At 44.4% G+C, this 9,450-nt stretch overlaps 1 long non-coding RNA gene across 2 annotated transcripts in view; it reads left to right on the forward strand.

The window, feature by feature from the left end:
* The window catches only part of LOC138648012 (uncharacterized), a 35,108-nt gene extending 32,799 nt beyond the window's left edge, over window positions 1–2,309 (forward strand). For both annotated transcript variants that reach the window (XR_011315073.1, XR_011315072.1), the window contains exon 3: window positions 1,522–2,309. This is a non-coding gene — a long non-coding RNA (uncharacterized lncRNA). The remainder of the gene's footprint in view (window positions 1–1,521) is intronic.
* The last annotated feature ends 7,141 nt before the right edge of the window (window positions 2,310–9,450 follow it).

A 9,450-nucleotide genomic window follows, 5' to 3' on the forward strand; every position in this document is an offset into this window, starting at 1 on the left:
TGCATGTTGTATGGTGCATGTTGTATGTTGCATGTTGTATGGTGCATGATGTATGTCTCATGTTCTATGTCGCATGTTCTTTGTCGTATGTTGCATGTTGTATGTTGCATGGTGTATGTCGCATGGTGTATGTTGCATGGTGCATGTTGTATGTTGCATGGTGTATGTTGCATGATGTATGTCTCATGTTCTATGTCGCATGTTCTTTGTCGTATGTTGCATGTCGTATGTTGCATGGTGTATGTCGCATGGTGTATGTCGCATGGTGTATGTCGCATGGTGTATGTTGCATGGTGTATGTTGTGTATTGTATGTGCACACAGTCTAGACGAGTCCAGCTCTGCTACATCTGGATGACTGACATCCAGATGTAGCAGAGCCTGTAGATGATCGCCAGAGATAAGTCTACAGCGATCACCTACACTGCAGGGATAGCACAATCAGCTGATCAGTAGATATAAGGAGGATATATCAGGACTCCAGGAGATAACTCCCGGTCACGTGCACGGCAGTTCTCGCGATAAGTTATCACGAGAACTTCAGTGGACGAGGGACTTCCGGCGGCGGGACAGGTGAGCCGGCAGACATGCGTAATAAGCTGCGATTATGCACTTACTATTAGTGCTGAGCATTCCGATACCGCAAGTATCGGGTATCGGCCGATATTTGCGGTATCGGAATTCCGATACCGAGTTCCGATATTTTTGTGATATCGGGAATCGGTATCGGGATTAAGATTCATGTGTAAAATAAAGAATAAAAAAAAATATATTTATATACTTACCCTCGGACGCGCCCTGGTTGTCACCGCTGCAACCGCCATGCTTCCGTTCCTAAGAATGAGCGCGTTAAGAACTTTCGATGACGTCGCGGCTTGTGATTGGTCGCTGAGCGGTCATGTGACCGCTCACGCAACCAATCACAAGCCGCGACGTCATCGAAGGTCATTAACACGCTCATTCTTAGAAAGGGAACCATGGCTGTTGCAGCGGTGACAACCAGGGCGCGTCCGAGGGTAAGTATATCAATATTTTTTTATTTTTATTCTTTATTTTACACATGAATATGGATCCCAGGGCCTGAAGGAGAGTTTCCTCTCAGAAGGAGGCAGCCTTTTGCAGGGCAGAACTCCTTCTGGTTTCCTTTCCTTTTGCTATGACTTCGTTTCTGACCCTCTACAATACAATTCTCTTTCGTGTCCTTCCTTAGGATGCTGCCGCATCGGTAGGCAGTCGCAGCTCCGTGACCTTCTGTCTAAGCCTCTGGCAGGATCCCACCCCTGTCAGGGACCCTCTGTCGGCAACTGCTAGATGTTCCTCCTATTCCCTGTCTGCCTGACAGGTGCTGCCTGGGTGAAGCCCAGTCAGCTTCTGCCTAACTTCCTATCCAGACCACCAGTTTTACCTAATTGTGAAGAGTGCCCTACTAAATAGGAGCATAGCTCCCCCTGGTGGGCTGTAGTGTGAAGTGTGTTGAATGGTTTGTGATACCTGGTAAAGTGATTTCCTTTATTGCCTTTAGATGTAACACCACTCCCCCTGGTGGAAGAATGGCATTACTACAACGACCAGGACCCTGGGGCGCTGCACACAGTCCAGAGATGATCAATGGAATCAAGATCTGGGCAATTTGAAGGGCAAGACAACACCTTCAACTCTTTGTCATGTACCTCAAGCATTGCTGAACAATTTTTTCAGTGGGCCAGGGCCATTATCCTGCCTAAAGAGACCACTGCTGTTAGGGGAATCAACTTTTTAGTAGTATTTAGGTACTGGTCAAAGTTAGACATTGACTTACCTCCCATTAGAAAATCATCTGAATAGGTTTGAGGTTAATCTACAATATATGTTTGTTTTCTGTTCTTTTAAAGATGTGTATGATGCGGACTCTGATCATTAAACGACTGCTGATTAGCTATATGCTTGCGATTGGCAGTCATTTAATAGAATCTTTAACAGGCCAAAAGTGCTTCTGATGCGGTCAGAGCAACTGTCATTTTTCTCGGTACAACGTCATATTGTTTACACCCAAAAATGTGCCGCTGAGAACAGTGATTTTCAAGCAAGCTGAAAATCATTTCACCTGATGAACGAGCGTTCAATAAGTATGTAGTGTTATTGGCAGCATATTTACACTGATCTTGAATGCACCTTACGATAATAGTTATTCCCTTGCGAGACATCTATTTGTGCTTACCTGTCCTGAGAACATTGTGTAACTGTGTTGGGGTTCATTTTCAATTTTTTTTTCTTTAAATATGAGTATATAGACTTATCAATCTAAGAATAGTGGTGCTTTATTAAACAGACTTTGCCAACCTTACCGTCTCACTAGTTATGCGCGGGTTGTTCCATATTCTGTCACATCAGAGACGAATTCAATGAAAACCATGGTTTCACGCGATTTCAAACATGTTGAGATTTAATTTGCTGTTTGTTAAAAAAAAACAATTTACCATCACCATTTCCCACACTGCTACAGCACCAATGAACCTGCTAACATCATTTTGGTTTACGGCACAGACCCCCCATAATGCCCTGCAGCTATGGCATCTTACGGGTTATAACACCTGGTACAGTGGTGGTCAGTACCAGGGTCATCACAGATCAGCAGTTCCCAGTGGAGCACAGTTTGTGTGGCAGAGTGATTTTCCATCTCCAGAATCACTGGGTACCTCTCTCCTCTGTACAGTGTAAGTTCTTATGGTCAGCGGGGTCCCCTCTCTCCTGTACAGTGTAAGTTCTTATGGTCAGCGGGGTCCCCTCTCTCCTGTACAGTGTAATTTCTTATGGTCAGTGGGATCCTCTCTCTCCTGTACAGTGTAATTTCTTATGGTCAGTGGGATCCTCTCTCTCCTGTAGAATGTAAGCTCTTATGGTCAGTGGGGTCCTCTCTCTCCTGTACAGTGTAAGCTCTTATGGTCAGCGGGGTCCCCTCTCTCCTGTACAGTGTAATTTCTTATGGTCAGCAGGGTCCTCTCTCTCCTGTACAGTGTAAGCTCTTATGGTCAGCGGGGTCCCCTCTCTCCTGTACAGTGTAATTTCTTATGGTCAGCGGGGTCCCCTCTCTCCTGTACAGTGTAAGCTCTTATGGTCAGCGGGGTCCCCTCTCTCCTGTACAGTGTAATTTCTTATGGTCAGCGGGGTCCTCTCTCTCCTGTACAGTGTAAGCTCTTATGGTCAGTGGGGTCCTCTCTCTCCTGTACAGTGTAAGCTCTTATGGTCAGCAGGGTCCTCTCTCTCCTGTACAGTGTAAGTTCTTATGGTCAGCAGGGTCCTCTCTCTCCTGTACAGTGTAAGCTCTTATGGTCAGCAGGGTCCTCTCTCTCCTGTGCAGTGTAAGTTCTTATGGTCAGCAGGGTCCTCTCTCTCCTGTACAGTGTAAGCTCTTATGGTCAGCAGGGTCCTCTCTCTCCTGTACAGTGTAAGCTCTTATGGTCAGCAGGGTCCTCTCTCTCCTGTGCAGTGTAAGTTCTTATGGTCAGCAGGGTCCTCTCTCTCCTGTACAGTGTAAGTTCTTATGGTCAGCAGGGTCCTCTCTCTCCTGTACAGTGTAAGCTCTTATGGTCAGCAGGGTCCTCTCTCTCCTGTGCAGTGTAAGTTCTTATGGTCAGCAGGGTCCTCTCTCTCCTGTACAGTGTAAGCTCTTATGGTCAGCAGGGTCCTCTCTCTCTCTCTTGTTGCTCTTATGGTTATTATTATTATTATTTATTGTTATAGCGACATTCATTCCATGGCGCTTTACATGTAAGGAGGGGTATACATAATAAAAACAAGTACAATAATCTTAAACAATACAAGTCATAACTGGTACAGGAGGAGAGAGGACCCTGCCCGCGAAGGCTCACAATCTACAAGGGATGGGTGAGAATGCAGTATGCGAGGGTAGAGCTGGTCATGCAGCGGTTTGGTCGATCGGTGGTTACTGCAAGTTATAAGCTTGTCGGAAGATGTGGGTCTTCAGGCTCTTTTTGAAGGTTTTGATGGTAGGTGAGCGTCTGATATGTTGGGGTAGAGAGTTCCAGAGTAGGCGTGATACGCGAGAGAAATCTTGTATACGATTGTGGGAAGAGGAGATAAGAGGGGAGTAGAGAAGGAGATCTTGTGAGAATCGGAGGTTGCGTGTAGGTAAATACCGGGAGACGAGGTCACAGATGTATGGAGGAGACAGGTTGTGGATGGCTTTGTACGTCATGGTTAGGGTTTTGTACTGGTGTCTCTGGGCAATGGGGAGCCAGTGAAGGGATTGACAGAGGGGAGAGGCCGGGGAATAGCGGGGGGACAGGTGGATTAGTCGGGCAGCAGAGTTTAGAATAGATTGGAGGGGTGTGAGAGTGTTCGAGGGGAGGCCACAGAGCAGGAGGTTGCAGTAATCAAGGCGAGAGATGATGAGGGCATGGACTAGGGTTTTTGCAGATTCTTGGTTGAGGAATGAATGGATTTGTGAAATATTTTTGAGTTGAAGTCGGCAGGAACTGGAAAGGGCTTGGATATGTGGTTTTAAGGAGAGATCAGCATCAAGGATTACCCCCAGGCAGCGAGCTTGTGGGACTGGGGAGAGTGGGCAGCCATTTACTGTAATGGATAGGTTCATTGGGGGGGTCACGTGAGATAGGAGAAAGATGATGAATTCTGTTTTGTCCATGTTAAGTTTCAGAAATCTAGTGGAGAAGAAGGATGAAATAGTGGACAGACATTGAGGGATTCTGGTTAGTAGGGAGGTGATATCTGATCCAGAGATGGTTATCAAAGTTCTTTCTCTCCTCTCCCTAACATGTATTTTCCAAGCAAATACAAGCTTTCCATTTATGAGATTCGTGCAAATTTATTCAGAAAGTGAATTAATTTGAAGAGATTAGTGAATTAAAATTTCAAAAGATCCACTTATTTCTACTTCCCACAATTATCAGATATATCAACATAATTTGTATGGTTGAGCAATTTTTTGAGTCCCAAGGGCTGTACTCACTTAACATCTATTTGGCATATTTACCTCAAGGAAGATCACTAATATTTAATATAAATAATTGAAAACTGGTGTTCAAAATAGCAATTTAGAATACAGTCCCTATCAAAAAGAAACAACCCTTCATATGTTCATATTATGCAATTTACAACATTTAGATTTTTCTTCTGCTAACATTTCTATTTTACTTTTTGGTTATTTTAAGTTAATTAAGTTTGAAACCTGCATGACAATGAAACCTGATTGAAAGTTTGGATTTTCAACCCATTTATCTAATAGAAGGCACCAATATAAAGTAAGCCTTGCTTTACTTTGATCATATTATTAACATTGCTGAAATCTAGCTCTTGTGATGTCAATGTTCATTATCCATTTATATTGTATGACAACTGTGGAGGTCAATAAGCTGTCAGATTGCTATCAAGATGTGACCGTCCAGGCTGAGAACTATTCAGGAATGAGCTGCTGCGAGCGCAGCATCAGTGACTAGCGGTAACATCATCGAGGTTTCAGCGGATCACCGAGGCTATGTTCCCAGCCAACCACTGAACTTCGGTGACCTCGGTGAGAACACCACTAGCACAGTGAGAAAAAGTCTCATGGTGCAGCGATGATCTCACTGAGGTCACCGCAGATCAGGGGCCTGGCTAGGAATGCAGCATCACTGCCTGCGATACCGTTGACGACATCACCGCTAGTCACTGATGCTGCGCTCGCAGTAGCTCATTCCTCAATGGTTCTTAGCCTGGATAGTCACGTCTTGGCACTGTCCTGGTAGAAAACTGTTTATCCCCAGACATAGATTATGGCGTGGGACAAAACAGACAGGTGACAGATATGGTTGTTTTTTCATTTTTGTTTTTATTACAGAAGACCATGGCTTCAGTAGAAGGGGTGATGATGTGAGTATGGTTTACTTTAGATTCATTAAAGGAATGTGTGCCATTTTATTTAATTAAAAGACTTTATTCTGGCTGTGTGTTTGTTTACAATATAACTGTAGGATTAGTAATGGATACGTGTCTTTTAGACACCTCTCCATTACTAAGCCATGGGCCGGACAATACAAAGGTGACATCAACCCCAAAAATATGAACCCCACTTGCCACCGCCACAGGGCAAGTGGGAAGAGCCGGGCAAAGCACCATAAATGGCGAATCTAATAGACGCGTTTTTTCTGGGGCGCCGGTACGTGTTATACTAATGACACAGGGATGTCATCCGTTAGTCATCAGTTTACACGTGTGTGGGATGCTTTGCAGCCCATACTGCTACCGGAAAAAATGATGTCTGAAAGAGCCCTTAGTGAACTTGATCATTTACCGAACTTTGGCCGACTTTTGCTGATTTTTTGGAAAAAAGTTCAGGAATCCATACCCAAATCCAAATGTGCAACATTTGTGTGAATTTGAGATTGGCAAGCGTTTTCCGAACAAGTTTGCGCATCTCTATTCTTGAAGTGCCTTGGTATAGGTTTTAACAAGGACATATCCGACACCACTTTTGCAACCACAATATGCCTGACTTGTTCTCTGGTTCTAATTTTGAGCTCAGATGACGTTAATTCAACGTATATTTTTTTTTCACAGGGGCAAGTAGCATAGCATACCACATAAGTAGCATTACATGATATATGATGTTTAATTTTGTATTCTTTCATTCGATCTGATGACACAAAGGATACAGATCTCACCATATTGACACACACCAATCCGTTTTCTCAGGGGTAAAAACCCCAGTTATGACCACTTTTGCCAAAACTAGCAAGCGGCTTCCAAGCGGACGCCACCTGAAGAATGGTCAAGTCACTTATTTTAACCGCTTTCTGTCTTTGGATATCTGAAGTGAGTAAAATAAGCTCCGAAAAAGTAAACTTATGAACAGCAAGATACATTACTATGTATTTGTTCATTCTTTTGGCATTTATTTAGTGCTTTTTTTTTTGTTATATTCCTGCTTGCCAAGGGGCAGTGTTCGCAAGAGATTAACAATGTGGACGGTTGATCTGCTTGCCTGAATTGTGTTCTCTCCCATGCTATGTCTGCAATACAACGAGGAATACAGTAGCAATGAAGATGGCTGCAGGCAGATCCAGCCAGCTTCAAAGCAGTATTTACAAGCTTTATAGAAAAGAGTTTGTAAGTGCTGCACTCCTTGCCTATGAGACTGACCACCACTGAATAACAGCTTTGGTTACCGGTAACTGGACAACCTCTTAAGTAATACAAGTGTTGATGCACACAACTACAAATTTCCTAATATGCTCAAAGTGGAAGGGGGTTCTCAGGAAAAAGAAAAAATAAATGACTAAAGGAAATGTCATTATAAGTAAATTCGTAAATACTTGCGATTAGCAAATTATGCTCCTTTTTGTGAATGGAGGTAATCATAATAGAGATAAAATTACCACGATCCTTGTACATTGCTGGAATCTGGTCTGTAGGGAGTTGCTCGCTTTTAGGCAGCTGGTGGCAATGGCGCAGGCACGTAGTTCCTTAGTCAAACAGGGAGCTTTATTGAAATTACTAAACTTCCAGCAGAATGGAAAAGCAGACAGCCTATCTCTGACATAAAGGAACAAAATAAACAGTCCATACACAGGCACATGCGGGCTCATCTGTTCAGCAATAAATCCTACCTGTAAGAGAGACTAGCACCAAGAGGTCCACTTTACCTCTTCTCCCACACACATACGAATGTCTCTCACCCATGTTGCAATTCAGGTCAGTACTCTGCAGCTCCCAACTAAATCCACACACTGCTCTGTTACCCAGCACACTCAACTCTGCTTCATCCACCAGACTGACACTCAGTGAATTCATTTCCTGGTTCTAGTAAAAAGATAGGCAGGTGCCTCTAATCAAACTCTGCAGAGCTGGGATTTAATCCTGCCGTACCTGGCTTTGCTACAGGTCCTACAATGTTAATAGGAGCATGTGAGCATGTACAAAGGAAAGCTCTGCTGCTTTAACTTGAAGATAGCTTGACAGTATGTGTTATAGGCTATTTCCAGATCACAGCAATCACTGTCGACAGCAGTGTGAGTGGCCTCTTCCTTCCACAGCACCATTAGTCTCTGCATCAGAAAGACAGGGTGGACAACAGTGTGAGCAGCCTCTTCTTACCTCAGCACTCCTGGTACCTCCAGTATTAGAATAGATAGACATGATGGACTGCAGTGTGAGTGGCATCCTCTTCTCTCATCACCCCTAGTATTTCCAGTATTAGATTAAATAGACATGGTGGACAGCAGTGTGAGCAGCCTCTCTTTACCTCAGCACCCCTCGTATCTCCAGTATTAGATCAGATAGACAAGGTGGACAGCAGTGGGAGCAGCCTCTCTTTACCTCATCACCAATGATAGCTTCTGTATTAGATTATATAGACAGGGAGGACAGCATTGTGATCAGCCTCTTCTTCCCTCAGCACTCCTGGTACCTCCAGTATTAGAATAGGTAGACATGATGGACTGCAGTGTGAGCTGCATCCTCTTCCCTCATCACTCCAGTGTTAGATCAGATAGACAGGGTGGACAGCAGTGTGAGCTGCCTCTCTTTACCTCATCACCACTGGTAACTTCTGTATTAGATTAGATAGACAGGGAGGACAGTAGTGGGATCAGCCTCTTCTTCCCTCAGCATCCCTGGCACCTCCAGGATTAGAATAGGTAGATATGATGGACTGCAGTGTGAGCCGCATCCTCTTCCCTCATCACCCCTAGTATTTCCAGTATTAGATCAGATAGACAGGGTGGACAGCAGTGTGAGCTGCCTCTATTTACCTCAGCACTATTGGTAGCTCCAGTATTAGATTAGATAGACAAGGCGGACAGCAGTGTGAGCAGCCTCTCTATACCTCATGACCACTGCTAGCTTTTGTATTAGATTAGATAGACAGTGTAGACAGCAGTGTGAGCAGCCTCTTCTTACCTCAGCACCCCTGGTATCTCCAGCATTAAATTGGAATATCCACTGTAAGCACATCTTCCTGTTCATGAATGGAGAGTTACAGCTTCCTAATGCACATGATCACTGGCACTTGTCTTATTAACATTCCAGATTTCTGTCAATGTAAGAAGACAGCAGCCATTTGTTAGGGTTGGCGGAACGCACCGAATATATTTATTAGATGGGATTGGTGCATTCGCAACCCGGGATCCACCGTGCAGGAAAGAACTCGCTGCTAAGTAAATGGCGGCACTATATGGCGGTAAGAACCAGCTCTGTTAGCTTCACAGAGCAGCCAAGAAAGCAAAGCTCTGTGCCCTGCTAGACTTTCACAGAGGCACAGGCTAACTACCTAAACGAGAGCAGTCAGTGGTCATGCATGCACACAAAACTCCTCGCCGGAGATGCCAGCATTCTAGGGGATTATTTCAGCCAGGTCCCTGAATACACACAAACACAATCTCCTCGCCGGAGGTGCCAGCATTCTAGGGTCTTATTTCAGCCGGGTCCCTGAACACATACAAACACATGACCACAC

Source organism: Ranitomeya imitator, chromosome 8, assembly GCF_032444005.1.
Source record: "Ranitomeya imitator isolate aRanImi1 chromosome 8, aRanImi1.pri, whole genome shotgun sequence".
NCBI classification, from domain to species: Eukaryota; Metazoa; Chordata; class Amphibia; order Anura; family Dendrobatidae; genus Ranitomeya; species Ranitomeya imitator.